At 33.4% G+C, this 21096-nt stretch overlaps 1 protein-coding gene across 3 annotated transcripts in view; it reads right to left on the bottom strand.

Moving 5' to 3' along the window:
• Positions 1 to 21096, bottom strand: part of LOC100866035 (uncharacterized) — a 100827-nt gene that overhangs the window by 24203 nt on the left and 55528 nt on the right. For 2 of the 3 annotated variants that reach the window (XM_086912857.1, XM_003693624.4), the window contains exon 2: positions 16156 to 16314. The gene's annotated coding sequence lies outside the window, so the exon portion shown is untranslated. Of the gene's footprint in view, positions 1 to 16155; positions 16315 to 17898; positions 18242 to 21096 lie in introns of those variants that run through there. The other variant, XM_086912858.1, reaches the window with a different exon arrangement.

Raw genomic sequence — 21096 nt, 5'->3', positions numbered from 1 at the left:
TTCAATATACGTCTAGTATTTTCCGTCATCACGGACGTAAAATTCGACGACGAACATATATATAGCTTGTGCTTGTACGTATTCCAATATTAAGTTACTATGGACGAGGCATTACGACGACATCCGTTATAACGTTCGTAGTTTCAATCTACTTCTAATTTCACATTATAGCATGACGATAAAATACCTTTTCTGGAACTTAATAAATTTACTCATCATTGGAATGAAATTTCATTGATTTTGAATTGAAATATTAAAAAAAAAAAAAAAAACGAAGATAAGCAAAGAAAAATAAATTAAATATTCATATTAATAAAAGAATAAAACAATTAATAATAATTTAGAGAGGGGAAACACATTTTCGCAGGAAACGAGCAGAACAAATGATCGAGTGGGGCGATCCAATCGTGTACAAGTAACATCGAAAGAAAAAAAAAAGAGAGAGAGAGAGAGAGAGAGAAACGTTATACATATAGATGAAAAAGAAGAGTAAATAGGGAAAGATAAACAGAGAGAAACAATTTCGAGAAAATGAGAAAACGTAGTAACGAAAGAAGAGTGGATGGAGGAAGAGAGGATAGAAGGATGGAAGGAAAGCGAGAAAGCTAGCTGCCGATACGCGACTTGTCTCGTGGTATAGGCATAGGCTACGTTTACTTTATATCTACAGTGCATACAGAGAGCGCAGACAGGTTTTATTAACCCCATTGACTACTCCGTGAACGTGTACCCTCGGATATATGCGCTTTTCCTACGAGTTACTCCTTCGATGTTCAACCTGAAGCCGCACGACTGTATATACCTTGCAATCGATTGTTGGTACGATGCCACACTATATATATATATGTATATAGTTCTTCTTTTCTTTCTCTTTTCTTCTTCTTCTTCCCCCACTCCGCCTCCTTCCACTTTCTCCACTCCTCGTCCTCCTCCTTCGCGTCTTCCATATCTCTCTTTCGTATTCCCTTTCATTTCCCTATTTCTCCGCCAACCAACCAACCAACGATGGATTTTTTCCCCCCCCTTCTTCCAACGCATTCCTTTCCCACGAGCTATGAATTTGCTTTTGATGATATTGTTCTTGCACCGCTTGCACGCTCCCGATAAAAATCTAGGACCTTTTCTAGGGAATAATGTGAGCGTTATCGGTGATCGTTCCCGATGCCGAGGTTGGTAACTGAATTTTAATGGGGAATTTCGGGTGATTCCGCGAAGGAACGATTATGCTAAAAGTTCTACCATGCATTGTTTAAAGATCGTGTTTTTTTTTTTTTTTTTACGAATGCTTGATCGAAATTTTGTCGATATCTCTCACTCTTATTCTTATTCTATTGAGCGATGATAAGTAATGATTGGAATTAAAGTGAAACTTATGTGGAACCAATCTTTATCTTAATTACCGTTGAAAAATTAATCGTCGTTTTCAATGGCGACGATATAAAGAATATCGTGCGAACGATAGGGTGTGCGAAACATAATCAGAGATGAAATAGGAGGATAAATATTTAGTAGACGAAAGTGGATATATTTTCAAAGCATTAAAAAATTACATTAAAATATAACGAATGAGAAATTGTGCCCCCGTCCCTTCCTTGCTGAATCTATGTATCAGATCGTTTAATTGGTCCATGTAAATCACCACAGGGATGCAAATATTTTCTTCCAATCGTTTCGCTTTAATCGGCTGCGCGCGTACCACCGAGTCACCGGTTACTATGACAACTTTTGATTAAAGCACCGTTTCAAATTGGCTTTGTACGTTTGCACTTTACAAAAGCCTTTACAATGAGCCCCCTTTGCAATGAGAGTTTAATATAATAGGTATTAGCGAGATGTTACGAGTGCTACTCGTAAGGGGATGGCGCAATACCCTCGGTAGGGGGCACTTCTAGGGTGCCCAACTGTTCGAATTCGTTAAGGGTTACGGTTGTGAAAGGATCGGTGCAAAAGAAGATGTATAGCTTGAAAATGTGACATGGATTGAAAGACGTTGAAAGAAAATTAAAATTGTGAAATAGAAAAAAAAAATTAAATATATGTAAATAAATATACAGAAGAGAGAAAAAAGGAAAGAGATGTAATCGTATCAAAAAAAAAAAAAAAAGAATATTCGAATAATCATGGATATGGGAAAAAATGTAAGCGATGAAATAGGAATAAAGGAAAAAAAAAAAAAAGAACGATGAAGATAAAAAGAGATCATGACTAACGGGGGAAAAAAATGTAAAATGAGAGTATTTAAAAAGAGATAAAAAGTTAATATAGACAAACATAGAAAGAAAAATGAAATAAAAAGGATAGAGAGAATCAAAGGGAAGGCAAGAAAATGAAGGCGAGAGGGAAAGAGAGAGAAAAGAAACTTTTTTCTCTCATCAATTTTTGATTATTAGCCTAAGATCTAAGATCTACATTTCTCAACCTGTTGAACTTCTCACTTGCATAACCAACGATTTGTTTCCCTTTGAACGTTACCAACGAAATGCTCGTTGGTATTTATCTTCTCTCTCTGCGCGAGTGTAAAATCGAGAATAGATTAGAAATGGATTAAAGCAGCTGTAAATGTCTATAACGTTCATTGCTGCAAATCGCAATTTCCATGAATGTTAATGACGCTAGTTTACATATTTCCAATTTAATCGGATTACAATCCTTTCCTTTGTTGTAATAAAAAATTCGTTATCTCGGTAATTATCCTCTCCAAGTTGTCGAACGAAACGCGACCAATAAAGCAGCGTGCTTATAAATGAGTCAGCAATGATACGAATGCTCAGAAAAATGCTCATGCGCATGCTCAAAATTCATCCCCACTATTGGAGGAATCCTTTTAAACGTTCCTTTTAGCATCAAACCACGCGATTGAATTCGAATGTTTTTCCGAGAAAGTGATTTTCATCGTCACGAAGTCATCGATACGTGTCCAAAATAATCAATAAGGATCAGTATCAAGTTTCATTAGATAGGAATTAAGAGATCTAATGAATCTTTCTAACGAATAATAGTGTAATAGTGTAATCTCATATCGAACTAATCCATCGTTATAAAATCTTTCGTTCACTCTACGAAATCTTGAATTCTCTTCTTCAAATATGAAACTCAAATTCCTGTGTAAATACTTTTTTTTAGCATCAGTACTCTCTAATACTAATACTCGTTACTTTTTTCACGCGCGTCCGCATATATTATATCGTTAAGTTACCTTCATATAAACACCCCGGGCAAGATAGATGGCAGCACCACATCGCGAAGATCGCGCAAACACGCCTCTTTACTTGTGTAGTAATGCTTGCTGCTTCGGGCGTAACGACTTGCCGGCATATCTGGACTGCGCAATGATAGCGGCCCCCTAAATGGAGTTGGCAGCTTTCCTTGGCCGTTTTCACGATAAAGACGCGAAGTTGTTCCCGAAGTCTTCCTAGCAGACGGAGAATTTCATTAAGCCGGAGATACTCCCCGAGTTCAGGAAGTTAATGCGAGTCTTTATTCTAACCAGCCGGCGTGAGCTTCGCTATTGGAATTTCTTCTATGACGACGCGCCCTGGACCTCTCCCCCCTCCCTCCCCATCGGACAAACACCTAGCTCGCCTTGCGCCATCTTAACCACGCGACACAAAACACCGAAACCCCGAGAGATTTTTACCAACTTTTTTTATTAAACTCTTTTATCGAGCAGAAATTTTCATTTTTGGCCGGCTCGATCGCCCTCGGAATTTCCCGATACAAGAAGAGAGAATCTTCACGCCGGTAAAACTTCTCTTTAATGAAGAAAAATTTTCCACCGTCAATTCCACCGACCGAGTTTTCACGTTATTCCAGATAAACAATTTTAAAGATTTCATTTAAGTTCTCTGATAGGAGGGATCGTCGTCAGACGTGTGTAGAAAGAGACGTGTAATATTGTAATTAATATGTATTCATGCACGTGCTATTTGTACGGTTGAATGCTCGAGTCACATAAATAAATTGTCGTGTGATAACGATCGGTAAACGTTTCGTGTTACGCGTTAGAAGTAATTGACTTGTGTTAGAATTATTATTCCGGGATTTACATATGATGTATGTATGTATGTATGTTCGATCGAATGGAAGATAGAAACGAATCGAATCGGATATATCAAGTTGTTCTCTTGGATGGGTGGTTGTTTTTTTTTTTTTTTCATCGAACAATGATTTTCGAATAAAAACGACTTGTTCCAATTATGACAACAATCAAAAATGACATTTCTCATTCAGCAGAAACGATCTGTCAATAAAAGAAATCGGTTAAGTCGGTTTTAAAGCGAATATACTGCTTTCTACAAACGAACTATATTGTGCTATTAAATAGCTTCGATTCAACGATCAACCACAGTCATTGGAAACTCGAAGTGAAATTTCAAAGGATGTCGATAAAAAAAAGATTTCAATTTGTCATCACATGTTCCGTTCTGTTATTTTTAAAATATCTTAAACTTGAATATAAACATAATATATAATGTATGATAATATGTATATTTATTATGTTATATTAATAGATCAAGCTGATTAATTAATAAAATCGTGATATAAATAATATCATAAGAAAACTTGGGAATCGATATTCGACGACATAACAATTTTTCGTTACTAGATATCTCCCCATATCCGTTTCTCTTGCAGGTAATATTCTTATTTACATTTCTTTAAATGAGTCCCCAAGTCTCTATACCTCTCAATGTGTAAAATAAACATCTGATATTTTTCTATGAGAATACGAAAGAAAGCTTTTCCCGGAGAAATAGTATCCAATATTCCACGAGGTAATATAAATGCTAAATGTCCTTGTTTGAGCGGAACTATTCCAGACTGCTTCGCGTTTGAACGAATAATACGAGCCAACGTGTAAAACGACGTCTCTGCCGAAATATGGCGTATAATATATACATATATATATTTTCGTTCGGGCACAGTAGTGATTCATGGTTGAACAATTTCTGGAGAATGAAGGAAAATTTTGCAAAATCATTCGAGACGTGCTTCAATGACAAATTAGTATCGCAACTTTGAAATCTTCGATTCGGTTAAGTTCATTTAACTTGTCGCGCGCGAATAGATTCGTTTCTATCCCCTCCATCTTCCATCTTCTCCCCACTCCAGAGAGAGAGTTTCTCATTCGAGAACGTTCTTTAGATCCGCGCGTATCTGTGGTCGGAACAACCACGCTTATGAATATCACAACCGCGACATAACACGGTTTTTAATTATCCGCCGCGAAACTGAACAGAATTCACGAGCTTTTGTGATGTTTCAATTAAATTTGCAACGTATATGCCGATGCATCGAGGTCACGCTTGCGCAACCATAACTACTTTTATTTAGTTACGCATACCCGAAACCCGTTCTATTTTATTTTCTGAAAACAATATTCGCGTTTTCATGTATGCGCGTGCCGCGTTTATACAAATAGTTTCCCATAATATTTCGGTCCTCCTGTTAGGAGTTATCGGGGAAGGAGGGGGATAATGCGCAATAGAGAATTGCGCACAGAGGCGTGTGTCAACATTTTTTATCTGTTGTTACGAGAAGGAGGTAATTTATAGTTAATTTATTGTTTGTGCACCTTCGATCAAACCAACAGACAAATATACAACGACCACCATGCAGAACTGTTTGAACGACCCAACCATTGACTGACACTGTTTGCAATACCATGTAAATTGTTATAACAATTGTATTTCGTTCCGTAATAAATCAACTGATTATTGATATACATTTTAATATAACATCGTAAGAGAATTTTTTTGTTTTAGCTATTGATGAATTAACATGATAAAAAAAAAAGCACGAAACGATTTGTTTTGTTTTAAAGAATGTTCCGATTTAACCATCGTTAAACATCGTCTTTAAAATCAAATTATTTTATTCCCGTAAATTTAAATCCCGTAATTTTCATTAATTTGTACTTTAAATACATTTCAGGGACGTGAAATAGAAATTAAAAGTAAATAATCCAAAATTAAATAATCTTTAAATTTCTATCAACAATGTCATTTAATATTTCACCTTTATACATCTTAAAAAACTAAACAGCAAAAGAAAAAAATAACTAATTTAACCATTGATCAAATCGCTATCGTATCCACGAAAAATATTTAAGGTTAGGTTATGTAACGACAGTGTACACATCGTACATATATATATACACATATCGCATGATTGCGGTGAAACGATATGCTTTCAGTCACAGACACGTCTGTCTTTTTCTCGGAATCGCTTCTCATCGTTTTCTTCGAGCTCTCACGGACCGTGGCTTCTTTCCTTTCGCCCTTTCATCTTCCTGTAAGAATACCGAGACTCGCGCATAGGAGAATGCCAAAATGAGTATGAGGGCTGGTCTAATTGTAGGAGCACGGTAAAGGTATCGCAACAAAGCGGCGCCGCTTCATCTTGTATACAGTTTTGCACCCTCAGCCCGCCGAGAGAGGGAGAGAGAAAGAGACAAAATACTTCGAGTCCACACATACAATCTCACCACAATTACAAACTTTCCAGGCTCTTATGCCGGTATTAGGCGCGTCTGGTTTTTTCTTCCTCTTTCTTTCTTTCGCTCTAATCTACCGGGAACCAATAATCATGTTTTCGAGATATTTCTTTCTTTTTCCCCCCTATATCTCGTGCTTAGTTTTTACGACTCAAAACATCGAATTGTATCACGTATTTCGAAAGAGAAGATATTTTTTTAAATACAACTAGTTTGATGAAAATAAAATACATTCTTCATCGTGATATGTATAATATTTTCATAGAATTTTTTTTTTATTGTTATTTTTTTTTTTTTTCGATTTTTGAAATTATAATAATCCTTTGCGAATAATAAATGCGATAAGGAAAAGGACGATGGGCATCGATTACGTTATTCGTTGCGGCAATTTATCGTTCGTTAAAATGTTTTGTGCGCGCAAAATTTATAAATATTCCACGTAATTGGAGTGGTAATTAATCATCATAAAATGGCACGGATAAATGTATACTCATAAAAGCCGAAACTCATTAACGCTTTTTGTTTTGTCAATAAGTATGGTAAGTGAAATAATAATAAAAAAAAAAAAAGAAGAAAAACAAAAGATAATGGGAGGAAGTGCGGCTCTATCGATCTTTGAACGATTTCTTAAAATTCTTCTGTACATTGACCTTAAAGATATCGTCACGCGCTATTGTCTTCGTAGGATGCTATTTTCATCAGCTTCGTCACGATCCACCGTACGAAAAAATCGTTCTGTTCCCTCCTCAAATTATCCAGCACGTCAGATGGTAATGTCGTGTAAGACCAGTAATTAATAAACCGAAATAACTTAAAATAGCTTGCAACTGATCATAGTCGACATCGTTACATTTTGACATTTTTTTATTAAATGTGTTCAACTTTTATTATCATTATATGACTAAAAAGTTAAAGTTTTTCTTCATTTAAATTTCATTAGACTGAAATTATTTCATGTGATAAATGTATTTTATTAAAAAGTTGTAATTGTTAAAATACGAAAAGTGACGTAAATTCTATAAATATTTTTCGAAATAATCCGAATAATGTCATCGATGCGATAAAAAAATTCGTAAAATAAGATACGAAAAGCGATACAAAATAGAAGAAAGAAAGACTCGTTATATAAAGTAAAAAAGGTTGATCAATGAAAAGGTTAGAGAACAAAATTAAACGACATAAGGGGACAAAAAAAAAAAAAAGAAAGAAAGAAGTTTAAACCATTATGAAACACGAATATATATCGAAGTAATTATATAAACGAAACACTTACTCGTGGGTAAGATTCTGTATAACAGTAATTACAATGATCCATTGTACATATATATGATGCTCACGAGTGTAAGCTCATTAAAGAGGTACTCAATCGTAGCTTAAGCAATGTGGTTCAATGAGCAAACACTTATCCTTGTGGCTAAACGTTCTCGCACGCGTTACCCTACGCATTCTAAACTACAAACGTTGTATGTTCATGATGAAAATATTAATTAATTATTTTCTCGAAATGAAACGCGAAACAATCATGCTTGGCTCCGATAAAGTGAAATAATATTGCTGATTTAATTATCAGAAAAATTATAAACATTAACGAAGAAATTTATAGATTGGAAATATTGTTAGATGATTAAAAACACAAAATATTATATATTTATAAGTTACGATATAAGCGTACGTAATCTTATTGTCGATAAAAAAAATCCTTATAACTAATTCTATGATTAATTATTAACATCTAAAATCTTCTTCGTTCGAAATAATAGTTTTATATATATATATATATTTTTTTTTTTTTACTCGGATTTCAATATACTACTTCCTTAATAAACCTTAAGAATATTCTGCTTTAAATTGAAAATTAAAATGGTGTTTAAGAAAGGGGCTAGTTGGAAAGTTTATTATCATGGAACATTAATTCCAAGGCGAAAATTAATACGGAAATTTATATTTTATGCAATTTCAAGGAGTCGCGAAAATTGAAGAACTTTAACCATTATGAAATTTTGAAATGTTTCATTCATGCGGGTACTTATTTATTCAGGAAGAAGTGTCGCCATCTGACAAATCGTATTTTCAAAGCGTAAAGCGTTTAGCTTTCAATAATTTTCGATAATAGGTGGTGTGTATAGGTAGCATTGTGCATATTGATCAGCGGAAACAGAAAATACATAAGCCAGATTCGAAGTTAATCTGGAGTCAGAAATCCCGTTGGCACCGGTATATGTCAAAAGATAGATAAACGCTCGTATTTCAAAGTTTGCTTTATGTGTTTGGTACTTCGCTCTTAAATCTTGTTACCGATCAAATCCACGGCTAGAAATCATTGAGAGAGATCGTAAACTCAAACAAGAAAAATATACACGTATATCGTAAGTATGAAACATGAAAAAGAAAAAAAAAAAAAGAAAAAAATTAGTTATCAACAGAATCTCTCCTACTATTGTCGCGACAATTTTAAACTGTTCTACTTATCGATCGAGCTCGAACTAAAATAATCAAATTAAATATAATTGTATATTCGAAAAAAATAACGATAAAATTAACAAAATTCAATTAGACGTATATAATAGAAAATAAAAATATACTTTTGATTTAAAATAATTATAATACTTGAATTTTAGAATTGGAGATTTATTCGACTTCATAAATTGTAAAGTATTATATCATAGAAATATTACCATCGCTCGATAAAAACTTCAATTCACGTTGCGTTATATTAAAGGAGAATTTCTTTGGGGGAATATTATTGGGGAAAAAACTCCAACAATAATCGCATCATTTGGTACACGTGAATTCGAATTAATGATTATTCAAGTCACTCACACGTACACATACGAGCATGGTCGTTTTTTGCTATAAATACGGCGTAGCAGAAATCTATTTGAATATCTACAAAGTTTTATGCATGCGAGACGCACTCTTCCGAGCGCAGAATATGCTTTCACATGTTGATAATATCGAAATGGAATTTGCAACTTTTTCTCGAATTATACGATGAAAGTCTGCTGCCAAAGGCAGCAATTTAATAATTGTTGAAACGAAGAAAAAAAATGTATTATTAAAATATCAGTAGTGGAATTTATAAACGACGAAATGCGAAAGCGAGAGTGAAATTTTTCGAATAATACTAATTTAATTTTTAAAACGTGTCAATTAATCGAATAAAAGCGTCGAAACTTTATTACGTATTATATGAATATAAAAATAAAATAACATCGAAGGTTTTATTGATACATTTACACGAAGAATTATATCATGAAATTCATATTACATCGAAGATATTAAACATACATGTATTAACAGTATTTCAATTTTTCAAATGTAACGTAATATAGATGTAATTCGAAACGAATCGAAACGAGAAATTTCTATTGTATCGAACAAACGAGCACATTTCTGTAATTTTTTTTTTTTTTTTTATGAAAAAAATCTAAATCTAAAAACCTACACATCGAAGATGAAATTGGATTCTTGACTAATTATACGATTATCCACAGTATCATGTAGAAAAGTCACAGAAACGAAACGAGAAACAAAGAACAGATAACACGAACACAGGGAAAAGCATGGAAAAAAATTTTCTTCTCTCTTTCTCTCTCTCTCTCTGCTCCTCTCGCTTTTTTCATTGCACAATTTCCTTAAGGTTAAGGATACACATGGATTAAAGCTAATGGGGAAAGATGATTCCTCTCCATTAACATATTCTCGGATTGGATTATAACAGGTCACGTTATAATCTGCGTCGATTACGTGTTACATGCATTTCGCTTGCGTGGTGTGCCACGATAAATGGATAACACATTCGCATAATGACACGAACAACTAGTGACATAAATATATCGTGTATATATATATATATACATATATGTATATTATGTGGTGTAAGAAAAGGATAAAAAAAAGGATAAAAGAAAGAGAAAATAACCGGTTAAAGGATTTATACTTTTTTGTCAATGTCAACATTTATCTTATCATGCTAATAATTCCGTGTCAGTTTTTCTCTATCGTGAAATAATGCGTTCATACTTCTACAACAGTGTGAACAGTTTAATTTTAATGCATTACTATTATATAGAAAAGATTTATATTTTTTATTGTTAAAGTTTTTCAATGTTATCTTGCAAGAAAATTTGCGCATATATGAGGAATAATATGGGGAACATGGAACAACTTTTAAATAAAAGATTTGATTGAAAGAGTGAAGAGACATACTGTTACAGAATTATGTTAAATAAAATAAAAAGAAAGAAAGAAAGAAAAAAAATATTAAGGATCAAAATAATATTTTGCTAAAAAAAAATTTTATATATATATATATATATAATTCATTATGTTCCAAATATATGTAAAGTTTCAAATATATGTTTAGTTTTGATAACACAATTAAATGTACAATAATTTCTGTGACTAATATTAACATATAGAAAATAATATACTAAATATATTTGATAATTATTTATCAAGTATTTAAAAATTGAAAATGATTTGATTATAAAAAATTTTTAATCTTTTTAATTGAATATCGAAATTGAACAAAAAGTTGTAATAAATATACTAACATCACATCAGTAAAACGTATTGGCGTTAAGAATTTGAGCAAATCGAGACCAACATGATACTGTGTGATTTTGAGTCGCTTATTCACACATAATGAAATCTACGATCACGTACTGTTTTTCAGTTCATGACAAATTGCGAATTACGCGGTACGAGTTTTTTTTCTCGTGCATTGGTGAACCGCAAATTACGTAGTGTGACGTGTTCTCTGTCGATTGTCGATAAAGTGCGAATCGCGTATTACCACTAAGTTTTTCCCGCTTAAAAGCAAGTTACTTAATATGGTGGGTGCGCTGGAGTTGTGCATAGTCCACGATATTTGAGGTTATCCATAATTGCAATAATATTTTTCAAATTCTATTATAAGTTTAACACGAGAATGTGTGAAAGTGAATAAAATTAAAAGTTATAAATGAATATGAAAGTATTAAAAATTTAACTTGTCTGCCGAAGTAAAATAAAGTGATCCAATCAAATACAATTTTTATAATTTATAAATGAAAGCTACGTATGCTTCAGAAAGAAATTTATCGTTCAAGTTTCAATTATTTATATAATTAATGATTATTATTCAATTATAATTTTGTCACGTGCCACGTTCGAATCTTATAAGAAATGTGAAGGATTTTCGTGTACCTATATTTCACAGTTACCGTCACAGATGTCGTTACTTGTTTTCTTTGCAATGTCAATATATATAACTGTTGTGATGGAAAAAATTGTACATGTATTATATATGTTAAATTATGTATTTAAATATATATGTGTATATAAGAATAAAAGAAGGAAATTAGCGGTTGGCACGAGAAATTTGTACGAAACAAAAAATACAGTACGTTGAAAAAGACTTTAATTCAGGGAAAGAAGAAGAACGCGAGATACAAGTTTGCCAACCACTACCGTGAATTTAAACGTTTTTAGCGCTTTCAACTATTCAGCTAGGCTCCATCGCGCTTCAATTTAAACGAATGCGAAAAACATTTCTCCCGATGTTTTTTTTCTCGTTTTATTTAAACACCATGTTCCCACTTCACCGAGTTTTCTAGCTTGGTTGGTCAGTTCACAAACGTGTATAGAAAAACTAGCGGAAACGAAACAACGATGACACCAGAAATCGCTATTTTATTCTCTCTTTCTTTTTTATTCCTGTATTTGACATACAAGGGATTGCAAATGGAATCGTCAATTTGTTATAATAATTATCTAATTTTGCGTAATTTTTTCCGAGAAAAATGCCATTAATCTGAAATTTTTAAATTCTTGAAAATAAGGAGGGGCAAAATATATTTGATATTCGAACGAATTACAATTCTCACGAGCAATTAATTTCACTCGTTTATGTTATTTATATTTATAGAAATAAGAGGAAAAATACGAGCATTATCAATCACTTCATTTACTGCCTACTTTTTTATTTCCTCCATATTCGTTCTCACCAATAAGTTAACGATTTTGTTGTTTCCCTTTTCGATTATCTCTCGATCGTTTTTCTTTCCTCCTTTTCTTTCAACTCGAAAAAGAGACAGAACGCATCTCCTTTCCCTACTTTATTCCACGGTCGGAATCAAACGAGAGAAGGCACCACTTCGAAGTCCAGCCAGTGTCATTATCTAAAACGTTCTGAGGTAAGCTATTAAATGCCATTGGTATCTTTCTCGGTGGCCTGTTTGTCGTGCTTGTCGTTCTTCTCTCCTTTGTGCCGACTGACTGCCCACAGTCTTCCAAGCTCGTGGCTTAGACATGGGTGGCCTTTTCTTTTTCTTCTCTATACCTCGTGTTATAAAGAACGAAGAATCAAGAAAAGAACAAGAACCTTACGAACGATCCAGAAGCAAGAGAGGAGAATGGTGCGGATAGGTAGAACTTCTCCCCTCCCTTCCCAAACCCTGGTTTTACCCATTTCTTTCTATCCATCTGTCTTTTTCTCACACTCCACCGAGAACTGACATTCCAACTGCCTATTTCGAGAATGACTGGACTCGTTTGTGTCGCGACATGTACCTGTGTATCCCTCTCCCTCCTCCCTCTGTTCATTGGAATCATGCCAGTTTCGCCGGCAGCACAGACTCGCCCAAATGTTCTCGTCTTTCTCACACCTATACCGCAGCTACACGTATATTCTCCTCCCCTACTCACTTTTCCTTGCCATCCTTCTTTCTCGCTCCTTGCACCGACATTTTCGTTCGATACTGGGGCGCGTGCGACTACACTAGATGGTAGTATATGTCCCTCTATCTGTCCCCCACTTTCCACTATCCGCAACCCTCGTTCATTTGCTTTCCTTTCACGCTGTCTTCTTTCTTTCCTTTCTTTTCACACCACTCCTTTTGTCCGTTTGTATCACATTGGGCGTACGTGGCGCATATGTGGCAGAGAGGGTAATAATTATCACTGCGAATAACCCAGTCTCCTTTGTGCCGTGTAAGAAAATATCCGTCGCAAGTAGAATGGAAGATACCGTCGTTGCTTACAGCGCCTTCTATACACACTTTCATTGCTCACAAGCTCTCTCAACTCGAAGGAACTCGGGTAATTCCTACCGGCGAATATAGTTGGATGAACAATACTAAAAGTAAATACTTGCAGAGAAACGTAAATAGAGTTTCTAGATTCCGTTGATCATTCATTATCCTATGATTTTGAAGTGGTCTCTTGGAAAACAACGAGGTTAGATCTCCCCCTACATAAGTTATACGTGATCATAGGTTATATATACATTGGTAACACTCGTTTCAACCAACGAGATATGCAATCTAAATATATTTGAATACGATAATTTTGTAGATAAACAATGTAATATTTGATGGATAGTGGAAATAGAAATAAAAAAAAATACATTTACTCGTATAAAAAATTATAATTATAGGGAAGGCAACATCTTCCCATATTGTCAAGGATATTTTTAATGTTTTCTTATAACTTAATCAATGATTTCAAGATATTTATTAAAAAAATACTATACATAGAATTATAGAAATATATCCATGAAGTATATATTACCATTTATCAACTATATAAATATATCACAACAACTGTCGTATAAAATATATACAATAGATGAATTGGTTAAAAAGCTTTTTCAAATAAATATCTCAAGACCAATTCACGGATCTTAAACGATAGCAATATCAACATCATACTTATTTACAATCTTAATTATTATAATTTCAATCACCTTAATAATGTTAATATTATCTTGTTAAGTTAATAATTGTCATGAACATATAGATAAAATTTTGTGTAATAGTAAGAAAGTCTTTCTTGACAAATATCTCAAAGAAATCGCCGAATAAGTTATTCAGAATAATATCCTTGATAAAATATATTACATAACCCTACATATGCATAATCACGAAAATAATTTACACGCTACAAAATAATATAAAATTATACTTTAAAATCAATAAAAAAAAAAAAAAAAAAGTTAAATGATTTTAATATGAGAGCACAATTGGTTAATTAAAGTCACGGGAAAGGTATGGTAACAAATTTGTCACGTGCAAATTATATACTCCACGGTACCGTTCAATTTGCACCAGAATAGCTTTTCTTCCTACCAGGCAACAAGGTAACGCGCAGTTTCAGCGAGAGAATAGTTATCACTCTGTACATTCCCTCTCCATCTCAACCATATCCCACCCCTCACTCTTTACACTCCATCTTTCTCACGCCCTAAGCCACGATTTGTCTCTTTACCCGAGTGCATGTGTACAGGTTTGTGTGTATCCCGTTGAAAAGCTCGGAGCGAGCGCTCGGTCGAGCACAAGCAGTGGCGGCTATTCAAAAGTGTATTGCAAAAATTCCGTCGATAGAGGGTGAACTTCTCTCCCTCCCTTGATGCATAGGCAAATCTCGTTCCGTGAAGTGACTCGAAAACGTAATTTCGACGGGTAAGCTGACAGAGAAGAAGCGACAGATTGAAACCTGGCTGGAATAGTTAACTCTGATATTCATCCAGGATCCTCGTATCTCTTTCACACACACTCTGCGACTTTCCTCTTAACGCTATATTGTCATTGGTTGTTTACATATTGCGCTCACGTAGCCATCATCCAAATTTCCTCATCGTTCAAATTACATGCTGCTGCGCCATTATACGTATAATAAGTTTCATTTCTTATACACCTATTTGTTGTATTTTTGATGAATTTATCGAATAATTATTTTATATTCATTATCATTCGTGCTTGTGCATTCCTTTATGGTATCGAAGAAAGAAGGAAAGAGAAGAAGGGGGGGTGAGAGAAAGAGAGAGAGAGAGAGAGAAGGAAAAGGGCAGACAAGAAGAACGGAATGAAAAAGAGTTATGAATAAAGCATTTAATTATATTTTTTTCGAGTATTCTCCTTTGTGCATTCAAGCATAACCCTTTATCCGCAGGATTCGTTAAGTTAAGTGGTTTCAGGGGCTATCCTCTCTCTCTCACTCTCTCTCTCTCGTTCTAACCAAAGGTAGGGGACGAAGGGTGGAGACAGCTATAATTTAGCCTGCACTTGCTTATTTACTACGCCCATTATCGTCATAACGCAGTTTGCAAGCTTTCGCGCATTTTAGCACTGTTAGTTAGGGGTAAGATTGAGGGATTGAAAGGAAAGAGGGTAGAACGGAAGAATGATAGAGAACAAAGAGACTGAGAGAGTAGAGAAAGATTGAAGAAAATTGACGAATGTGTTTCCATTATGAACGAAAAGAAACGTATGATGTAGCTAATGTAGTGGATAAATAAACTTCTAATATATTTTATGAGGGAACTTGAATAAATAGATTCAAAACATGGAAGAAGCAGGAATGACGCGGTATTTAATCAGTTTAAAAAATGTAAGATAAGCCAACAATCGTTTAAACGCGGTAAAATATTTTTCTCGCATTCGTTATTTTGTACAGGTTAGTAGCAGAAATAAAAAAATTAATCGAGAATATTTTCATCGAATCAAGTATATATCTGGCATTAACGAATCACAAAGATGTGAGACGCGCAGATAAAAAGGTATATAACGCAAATATATAAAAATGAAAAAAGAACAAAAGACTTGGATAAACAGGAAATAAGAACAGAAATACAAATAGAGAAAAATTATATATGATAAAAATATATATACACTTACTTGTTTTCTAAGGATTCTAAGGATTCTTCGGATTTTTGTTTCTTGATTCTAAGGATTGCTTATCGCGGTCGTCTGGTATTCAACGGTAACCTAATAATAGGAGGCCGTTTTCATGGAAGTGAGGAAAGTCGTTGTTCCGAATTATTCCTTGCCTCGGACCTGCAACAAGGCGCATAAAACGAAATTAATGCGGTAATAATCGTTTTAAGCATAGCGTAATTCGTTAAGCCAACCTCTCTTGAGGTCGGTTTAATTCTACAATAATTGTTCTACATGGCAACTAATCACTGTGATATTACATATCTGTGCCTTTCATAGATGGCGTTATTCTATGCGAATCAGTTTTACTTGAATCTAACCTCAATTTTTACATGTTTACTTTTCTTTTTTTCTTTGCTGGTACTAGTTGAAACTGGCATTATGCCATACATTGCATAATATAATATTACGGAAAACGTATCCATAAATTTATTACTCTTTACAAGATTTCTCTCGTTTTTTATCCACAAAAACATTAATTCTTTATTAATGCGATTTCTGTACATTAGATATTGAAATCATGCATAATGATGAGCGAAAATTCTCACGTTGAATAATGAGATTAGAACATAGAACGTAAAATAAATATAATATATCGGTTTGTGAGGAAAGACACGCATTTGTTTAATAAGTACCCGAAGAAACAAACAATAACGTAACAAGAGGCTATATATGCTATAAAAATTGATTATTGATAAATCTATTTTATGTTCATATAAATATATATTTTTAAATTTTTAGCAAATTTGATTATTAAAGAAATCAATTTATCACATTTTTAATTATAAATTAAATCTAAATATTATATTTGTATATATATATATATATCTATTAACATGATATTTGGGAAACATTATAATTAATTATAGATTAATCGTAAACTGTGCGAGTATTCGAACGAGGATGAATTATATCCGGCGGAATGCATCCAATTACATTATATTGGGGGTCATTATTGGCCGAGAGCCACGATGCATCCCAAGAGAACGGAAGTTCCTTTACCTCGAGGAATTCAGATGATTGTTCTGTTTATCAAAGTTTAATCTGAAGTTCATGGAAACTGGAAACTATGTAAGTTTTATATAAAAGACGACGAATGATATAATAATGAAAAAAAAATTATAATTATTGATTTGAAAACGAGAAATTAGAATTAATTATTAAGAATTCTGATATTCCTATTTATTAAATATGTATTCCTTTAAATTGCAAATACGTTTTCCAAATACGATATACATAGCAGATCTGCTTTTACATCTAGGAAATATCAGGATAATTTGTTAATTTCAATAGAATTTGATTAAAACAATTCCCTATAACACAAATAATAATTTTCTATAAAATTAATATACAGTAACGAAATATTATAGAATCAAATAAATAAAATCATCAATTTTGAAATTCAAAAATCAATGGTAATCATAAATCGCATCAAATTATAAGTAGATTAGAAATTAAATGAAATAGACTATAAATTATGAATTGATGAATTCGATACGTTCACGAAAACTCGTTATGTTTCCTTATAATTAAGACAATTCCGAATATCAAAAATGTGTTATTATAGAACCGTAAAAAAAGAAGTATACCATATTATATTATATATCATGTAATAACCGCCAACGCTATCAAATTTTAATCACGAACAAAATTACCATGCTCAATCTAGTTAGGTTATGCCATGAGTCACCATAAACTACCTACTTGCTAGATCGACACGCGCTCCCTCTATGAAACCATAGGAACAGCCTCCTTCCACTCTTGGTTCGATTTAATCCTCATTTAGAATACCATCGTACCGCTACCTGAAGGCTAGCTTCGATCGTGTCTATCTTCATCGATCAATGGTTCTGATTAAAATGGTTCATAGAAGCGCAGGAAACCAACTATCCAAGATTTGGGACGAAACTGTTCGTCAGAGTAACTTATCTCGTCTATGAGATATAACATTCAAATGGATTGAAGCCAATAGCTTGATGCTCCTATACCGTATATAAACGATTATTTCGATTAAAGAAAAAAGAAGAAAGACATATATCCAAATATCGAATTCACGAAAATATTTATCTTGATTCATCGAGATCATATTATATATTATCATTAATATATAAGAAGCACAAACAAATTTCGTTTTCTTTCTTTTTCGTCTTGTCGATTCTTTAACACGTTCACATGCACACACTGACTCGTCACGACTGACCACCATATGCGCGATTGGACCTCGGCTTCCCCCACTCGATTTTGTAAACAGAGTGACCGTGGTCACAAGTGGTGTTTATGATCGATATAACCTCTGAAAATCGCGCGGCGTCGAGCTTGTTCAATATTTAACGTACTGTCTCAACCTCTTTGCGCTGTGGTCGAGCGCAGCAACCGTGTCGGAGGGAGACATGAATTTTAAATGGGATAAAAGTAAAATCATGCCGACGACGTCACCGTTACGATTGAATTAACGTCTTTCTAAAATTGAAATGTTTATCGATCGTGGGCACTTGACAATTTAAAAGCCACGGATAATTATCGACGGAGTTTCAACGAAAGTCGGTGATGTTTGAAAAATATATTACAAAATCGAAAATGGTATAGAAGATGAAATATTCACAATACGAACAAGAATGCGTAAAATTAGGAAACATTCAAACAAGGATAATTTACGATCCTGTTTTTCTTCAAAATATAAATGCCAATATAATTATGTAACGATGATATTATAATAATATAATAATAAATAAAAAGTAAGTATCGAGATAAAATATTTCCAGTAAATGTTAATAGATTCGATTAAAAAATGAATGTTAATAGTAAATATTAATAATAAATATTATTATTAATAAATATACTGTTTTACTAAAAAAAAAAATAAGTTTGAAGAAAGATTTATAATATTCTTATCGTTTGAAATAATTGATTTTATAATAAATGTTTATAATTTATAAAGAAAAAAACAATCATATTAATATCTGTATTAATTTCGAAAAAAATAGCTTACAACATTTTAAACGTATATATCGATGAACGATAAAATGGCCTCGTAAAAATGGTGCTATACAATGAATCCACTATATCTTGCGCTAATGAAAATTTAAAATGGAGGTACAATCGTTTTAATGAAATCTATAAATACACGTGAAACGATTTAATTGAAATAGATTGTAAACCAGTCGTATTCGTTTTATAAATTTGATTCGGGAATATATCGTCATAAATAAAAGAAACTATCTTGATCTATTATTCTACGAAGAAATATAATTTTATTATTACGATTGTTCCATATCGAAGAATATATTACACAAGGAAATATTTTTCGTTTGGCAATCTATAATTACTATTTCTTCCTTTTGTGTATAATCTTCTCTTGTTGTTTTCAATAAATGTACAAATAAATAAAAGTAAACAAAACATATGCAAAAAAAAATTACGATTAAAAATTCAATTTTTGATATATAAATATAACGTAATAAATAAAATGTAAATATTTTTCATTATCTTCTCATTTTAATTATTTTATTTTAAAGTTAAGTTATTTTTATTTGACTGAATCTTGTTAATTGTAAAAAAAAAAAATAAAAATTAAGCAATAAATCAAGAGAAATTCACGAGCAGAGAAAAAAATCAGAAAAAGAAGAATTCGAAAGGGATTTCGAAAAAGAAAGACTAGATGTTCAGACAGTCAATCGTTCAAATTACGATTTTTTGGATCTTGACAATCGAATAAACACGATTGCATAGGGTCAAGTTTATCTCTTCAAACTTTTGCAAAGGACGATGCACCGAATCGGTGACAAAGCGAGCGCCTTTCTTCCTCCCTTTCTTGTTGCATCTCCTTTAACGTTGGCGAAAGCTTATTACGAGTGGTTCAGGCCAAGTGCCAAGCAAGTCGGAAGCTTAAACTGGCGTGGCAAAATGACAACTTGAGATTTTCCGTTTCAGGTGGTTTAACGGTTGTTATTTCACATGTCACGGGTGCACACACGGGGCGGGAAGCGTGCGTGAATCGTGTGAAACAACAAATCTGTCGATCCAGTTTAGCAGCTGTACTTAACCTATTTTCGTCCGGAAATTGCATCGGTAGGTTGCGTGTTATTACTATGCGAAAGCCGGATTTTATAAAAATTGAAAAATCGAATTTCCGCTGGCGGAAAAGCGGATTTCTTGCCGTCATTCCCCACCCTCTCCACCCCTATTTTCGACAACCGTACAAATTAAGGTCAATACGGAAAGGGTGTATTTTCGAGCGAGATATTCCATCGTTCGTATCACCGAATCTCATCGCGTGAATCGATGACGATAATGCTGTTGTAATTTATAACGCTTGGCCGGGATATATTCGAAATTCGATCTCGAAGTTGTCGAGCAAAATTTAAATTGAAAAAAGGATGCAATTTGTTTTTCTCGAATTTTTTTCCCCCTCCAATTATAACACGGTATATAATAAATTTTAAAGTAATATCTTAATTATTTTAATTGAAAGCACGATTATCGTATTACTAATCGGGAATCTCGTTATAGATCGAGCCGCGATAAAATCAAAGAAATCTCTCAAAGTGTTATTGAATTAAAAGCGATGACATTTCCCAGCTCGCGGATAAGGGTATATTTTTCTCGGCATAAATATCATTCATAAATGGCGGGTGTATTGGTGCACATGATATGACATATGAACACGCTCGCACACACACAATACAGAGGGCGTGCCATTCACAGAGAGAGAGAGAGAGAGAGAGAGAGAGAGAGAGAGAGAGAGAGAGAGATGGAACACTTGAAACGGATTTTCAGCGGAGAATACATTGCAGTTAAAACAGCGACGACAGGTTTTAATTGAGGCTAGGATGCCAAGTGAAATATTGGAATTAATCGTGAAACTTGCGTCGGCTAACGAACGAAGAGAGCCATCGAGTTAGA

This window comes from Apis florea, unplaced genomic scaffold, assembly GCF_048593485.1.
Source record: "Apis florea isolate Af1SG1 unplaced genomic scaffold, ASM4859348v1 contig_3493_pilon, whole genome shotgun sequence".
Taxonomy (NCBI): domain Eukaryota; kingdom Metazoa; phylum Arthropoda; class Insecta; order Hymenoptera; family Apidae; genus Apis; species Apis florea.
Note: the sequence above shows the minus strand (reverse complement) of the source record. Positions and strands in the feature narration are given on the sequence as shown.